Source organism: Helicoverpa armigera, chromosome 31 (genome assembly GCF_030705265.1).
Source record: "Helicoverpa armigera isolate CAAS_96S chromosome 31, ASM3070526v1, whole genome shotgun sequence".
Lineage (NCBI taxonomy): Eukaryota > Metazoa > Arthropoda > Insecta > Lepidoptera > Noctuidae > Helicoverpa > Helicoverpa armigera.
The window spans coordinates 1,432,515-1,439,017 of NC_087150.1; the positions used below are offsets into that span (position 1 = coordinate 1,432,515).

The 6,503-nt window shown below is 38.8% G+C and overlaps 1 long non-coding RNA gene across 1 annotated transcript; it reads left to right on the forward strand.

Moving 5' to 3' along the window:
• The first annotated feature begins 2,161 nt into the window (after positions 1-2,161).
• Positions 2,162-5,653, forward strand: LOC126053841 (uncharacterized). The gene is made up of 2 exons (XR_010278065.1): positions 2,162-3,134; positions 3,743-5,653. It is a non-coding gene; the product is annotated as an uncharacterized LOC126053841 (long non-coding RNA).
• The last annotated feature ends 850 nt before the right edge of the window (positions 5,654-6,503 follow it).

Sequence of the window (6,503 nt, forward strand, 5' to 3'; positions counted from 1 at the left end):
GGCTTCGCCCGCGTAGAGTTCGGTTATATCGCGTTTCCAAGAGAACTGTTCAAAAGTCCGAGATAAAACTTTCCTATGTTCTTTCTCAAGGTCAACTCTATCTCTGTACCCATTTAAATCAGTTCAGTGGTTTAGACGTGAGAGCGTAACAGACAGACAGACAGACAGAGTTCATCCTCCGAGCCTTTTTCCCAACTATATTGGGGTCGGCTTCCAGTCTAACCAGATGTAGCTGACAGACAGATAGAGTTATAATATTAGGATAGCAGATCCTTGTTATATGCTTCTGGCCTACTCAAATGGAGTATGTAGATATTTTAAAAGCTCACCCTCAAATGCATCAGGCGTCGCGAAGTATGGGCTGTATTTAACGAACCTGGCCTTCAGAGCCTCATTAATGGCTTCTACTACTGGCATCCGGGTATCTGGCTCAGCTCGTAGGAATGGCTGGAATATACGTTCTATAATCTCCACACAAATAGGGAAGGGTTCTTGTTGCACTGAAAATGATAAATAGGTTTAAAAATGCTAAGTTAGATAAAACTACTTTTACGGATTTTATTTTTGCTATTACGGATATAATAATAGGTATTATTTAATCCCGACGATCCTTTACAGCTTTTTACTTTGTCAACAAATGTACGGTAGCTATTTGTAACTAAAAAATCAAGACGACCAACGCCTTAGTCTGCCCGTGAACATGTAACCTGCGCATGTGCCTCAACATGCGCAAGCTACTCGCACCGTGTAGAAGACCATGTCAGGCCAACAAGGCAGAATGTATGGATCCCATTATGTTCCAGTCTAACCGGATGTAGCTGTGTACCAGTGCTTTACAAGGAGCGACTGTCCTCTATCTATCTGACTGACCTCATCAACCCAGTGACCCGGGTAACCCGATACCCCTTGGTTAGACTGGTGTCAGGCTTACTGGCTTCTGACTACCCGTAACTACTGCCAAGGATGTTCAATGACAGCTGAGACCTGCAGTTTAAAGTGCCATCCGAAACACAGTCATTGGTGTCCAAGATATAGTTGGAAAGTACTTACGAACTTTGGGCCTGGCCCGAATCGAACACACTCATACTTGAGAGGTTGTTTCTTTACTTTGGACTTAGTGACTTACATTCACTAGGATAGTCTCCAAAAGCCTTGACTGCGTCCATGAGTTTCTTCCCATCGTGCGGGAAGAAGAAAGTATTGATCCTGTCTAAGATTCCATTCACTTCCTCTGACACCTCCTGTCTTCGACCCATGAGGAGGTGGTACATCAATCTCGCCTGATCTGGTGGGGAACACTTCAATTCCTTATCTGCCTAGCCAGTTTATCTAAATATTTATAAACTATGCTAATATTATAAAGCTGAAGAGTTTGTTTGCTAATCTCAGGAACTACTGGTCCGATTTGAAAAATTCTTTCATTGTTAGATAGCCCATTTATCGAGGAAGGCTATAGATTAGATATTTTTTATGCAGGTTCGAGCAGTAGTTCCTATGGGATGCGGGTGAAACCGCTGGCAGAAGCTAGTGTACATTATGTTTATTGCCGTCCCATCGCGCTATGAGGGTGAACGAATAGTGAGTGCACCTGTGTCCAAGCAAAGGCTCGTGCACTATACTATGTCCTGCGCAGTTGGCTAATCTCCTTACCTGGACAGGACATCATCACATTATGCTGATCACTGAATACTCACGCTGAAGAATGTCCACAGGCGTTTTCGCCACATATCGAGCAAAATCTTCCACGGCTAGTATCAAAGGATCGCCCATAAAACTCATTGGTTTCGTGTCGAGCATGCTGAAAAATAAATTTATCATCATTATCATCATCATCAACATCATGATCATCAAAATCATCATCATGTTCATCAACATCAACATCATCAACATTATCATCAAAATCATCATCATCATCAATGATGTGCTCATCATTCATCCTGCTATGAGAGTGAAGGAATAGAGTGTGATCTGATATCAGAATAGCTGTCACCTTTGGATGCTAAATATTTTCAAAACCTCGTGGGTAGTAATGTGTAGCAACTTGTGGTTGTTGGCAGCAATTAGGTAGCAACTCTCTATCCTATGTATTTCGAGGGGATCGGTGAGGAGTGACAGCGAATCTGACGGTAATGAATGAAACAGCTACAGCAGCTGAATAATGATGATCAGTGGTCGGAATAGGTAGAGCTATTTGGGGTGAATGACCGCAAACATTGATATTAACATGGACATGCCTCTGAAATCCCGGGATTTTGAAATTGTCGATTGATTTAAGTGAGTTAATATGGGTAAGTGGGCAGTTATGAGCAGGTAGTAGGTGAGCACCCAAACAGTATATACTTACTTATAAACACACACAGGGATCCTGGAACGTTGTTAGAGGTAGCTTCGTGAAATATGAATTAATTAAGTAAAACTGTTAGAAACGATACTAAATATACTTTACTGCACAAGGAAATATTAAATGCCTACACAATACAGAATAGAAAAAGATAATATCGCTGCCACCGGCTGGAGGTACGCGACGGCTGAGGGGGAGCGCGAGGGGAGTGCTAGCGCCGGGTTTACGCGGGCAGCGGGAGGGGCGCGGGATCGGCGGGCACGAGCGCTCGCCTGCGCCGCTGCGAGCGAGACGGCGCTTCTCATTTTACCACGGCGGTGACGCCGCATTTTGTTATTTCGTATTTATTGTAATTAATGTAATACACAATTGTCAAATCAGTCTACGAGTTTTCCTGACCAGCTCCTGCTACACTAAGTTATCGATACATCAAGAACAAACCAATTTATCTCTCTTTTATTATTATATGTTTATGCTCCATGTTGCCAACCCGTCGTAAGCGCTGTTTTCGTCGCTTATTTTTTGTCTCTTTCTATCTTAAAACGTCTAAAGTATTAGCTGTCTCACTTATACAAATACAGGTACAGCGGGCTTCACTCACTCTTTTGTTTCGGCTTGTAGAGTGCGCACGTGTGATTTATTGTGTTCCTTATTTTATTTGACGTTGGCTTGTTAACTGGTTTCTGGAATCTTACTAACACGAATACTTTGGCTTGGATTTACGAATTTTGATTTGTTTTTTGCGGACTGGATACATTTGAAACTGTTTATTTGATTTACCTACCACATTTGGGTAAGTGTTTTTTATTTTTATAATATCTACAAAGGACATTTAGTGAAAAAGTAAAGTAATTGTCCTCTGCTAAATACATATTTTTCAGGCTTCCGAAGTTCCAAAGGAAGCTTTATAGTTTTGCCTTGTCCGTCTGTTTGTCACAGCCAATTTTGATATACAAAAGTTTGAAGTGGAATTTTTCGTTAGTGACCTGAGTAGCAGGGAACTTGTTTACGTAAATTGTGCTCTTCCGCTACCCTACACCTTGTAGGTGATCCGACACGCACCTGACCGCTTTTTCTAATATAATCTTGTGTTAAAAGCTAAGTCAATTACAATACAAGGTGGACTAAGTCCTCCCCTCGCACACCCTTCAAGTACCGCGTTTTCCCACAATAACCATTTTCATTGGCTATTGACTGCTCTTACCTAAATATTTTCGGACATGAGCTTGACAGTGTTCTATCTGATTGTCTTAATCGGCTAACAAAATGCATTTGAATTATGTATCTCATACTTACTGTGCAATTGTGCAACTGTGTGTGGAACAATTTTTCGTGAATTTTCACACCGTTTTTATTTCGACTATTTATTGGAAAGATTTTAACTGTTTACTATTGTTTTAGGGCGATAAACAAGAAAAGCCAAAAATGCCAAATATCAAGGAAGAAACAGTACAAAAGTGGATATCCGAATATCCAGAGCTGTTATACGACCACGCTAGTCGTTCAATATATTGCTCGAAGTGCGAGAGCCATATAACGGCGAAAAAATGTAACATCAATAGACATGTCGAAGGAGCCGTGCACAAGGGAACGTTTAAACGGCCTCCGGAGGAATTTTATTCCGACCTGATCAAGTTTCTGGTTCTGTGCAATATTCCCTGGTCGCAGATGAAAAATCCAGCATTCAAGGAGTTTTTTCAGAAATATATCTGTACTGTTTGTTGTTGTACTTGTACTAGTCGTAAAGTACCCGATGAGTCGCTGTTACGAAAAGTATATTTAGATAAAGTTTTACTAACAAAATCAAAACAATTTATGAAAAAAATCAAACTGAAAAATTGTGGATATCATTAGACGAGACAACAGATTTTTTAGGTAGAAATATTGTACATTTTTTGATAAAACCATTGCATGAGAATATCTCAAATCGGCCATATTTAATTGCCTGCAAGATGTTAGAGGTGGTTAATGGACAAACCATTGCCAACTTTGTAATACAGTGTCTTGAAAATCTATGGCAAAACTCGTTTGAAGAAAAAGTTGATAATATTTTAATACTATGTACTGATAGTGTAGCATATATGATATCTGCAGGGCAAAAATTGAAATGCTATTTACCACAATTAAAACATGTAACATGTTTTGCTCACGCACTTCATCGTGTTTCTGAGCAAATTCGAATGGAATATAATGATGTGGATATTTTGATATCAAATGTAAAAAAAATATTTCTAAAAGCGCCAAGCCGTGTTCGCATTTTAAAAGAAAATACCCTGACTTACCACTACCTCCACAACCAATTATTACAAGGTGGGGTACTTGGTTGGAGGCAGCATCATACTACGCAAAACATTTTGATGCAATAAAAGATGTTTTGTCTCATTTATGCAGCTCTGATGCAATAGCTATCCGAAACGCGAAAAACATATTACAAAAAGAAAACATACAAAACGAGTTACAATATATAGATGAATATTTTTCAGTTATACCGTTTGCTTTAAAAGAATTACAAAAGCACCACTTGACGCTAAGTGATTCATTTTTAATATTAGATACAGTCAGAACTTGTATAAATGAGTGTGCATCAGAAAATATTAAAAATAAAATTGAAAAAGTTATAGAAAGAAATCCGGATATAGATATATTACGAGAATGGAGTGAAAAAATTGTAAGAAATGAAACAGATGACCAAATTTTATTGAAATGCAAATTTGCTCCAATGACCTCAACAGATGTCGAACGTTCATTTTCCATATATAAATGGATTATGGATGTAAAAAGAAATACATTAAAAATGGATAATATAGAAAAACTGATGGTCATTTATTTCAATTCCGTAGATGGTGATGGGTTTTTCAGCGAAGAATTGGTAGACGATGAAACATCATCGTCTACCGGTTTAGAATAATTTAATAAAAAGATTAAATTAATAAAAAAATAGTTAATTATTTTCATCACGCGCAGTAGCGTGAAGTCTTTCATTTACGAGCATGTCAAGAGCTTCTAGGAATAGAAAGTGTATCGTAAAGTTTTGTTACTAATCGTTAAAGATTAACATAAGGAAACGGCTTCACGTCACTGCGAGTCGTGAAAATACCTACTCTCTATCAATGTTTTCAATACGACGGCGTTATTAATGCTGAAAATGTCATAATTACATTTTTACGAATGATATAGTACAAAGTTCTTTATGCATATTTTTGTAATTTATTTGCTACTTACTACTTTAGTTAAGTATATTTATATATCGTTGTAGACAGACCAACCAGTAATGTCAACTGTTTTGAAAATTAAATAATATATCTAACTCGATCATCGCATTTTATTTATATTCCATGTCTCCTATTTACTATAGTAAACTAATAAAAGTGGATTATCCATTTAAATATAATGTTCTAATTAAGCACTGACAAAAGAAAGTACTTAGTTGTTTTTTTTTTAATTTCGATAATTCCCGGAATTTTTGGAAATATTTGGCATATCTATGTTATGTCCGCATGTAGCAAATAACAAAAATACTTCTACTTATTCCTATAAAAACTACTTGAACAATGTTTTTTTAATTCCAAGAATTCCCGGGATTCCGGGAAATATTTGGCATATCCATGTTATGTCCTCATGTCGCAAGTAGCCAAAATAGCTCTACCTATTCCGACCACTGATGATGATGCTTGATGTCCTTCTAGCCGATCATCGGCTACGGCAACTGTTCTCATGTCAGGAGATTAGCCAGCTGCGCAGGACATATTATAGTGCACAAGCATTTGCGCAGACACAGGTGCACTCACTATTCCTTCACTCTCATAGTCCGATGGGATGGCAATCCGACACCACCGGAGAGAGATCACAAGCAAGACCGACATTTACGTGCTCTCCGATGCACGGGTGTATCAATCACCAACTTCCAAGCTCCGAGCTGCTTTGCGAAAGTCTTCTGAAACTCACAAAGTGATTTCGGCCCGCCTCGGGAATCGAACCCGAGACCTCGTGCTCAGCAGCCGCACTTGCGAGCTAGACCAACGAGCTAGCAAATAGATACTTACTTACGAACAACTTCATAAGTGTCCGACATAATATCGTTGGCGTCTGCAGGCTCCTTCAAGGATATGATCGCCATCAGTTCAATGATGGAAGCTGTCAGGTACCCCTCGTTCAGCTTCAA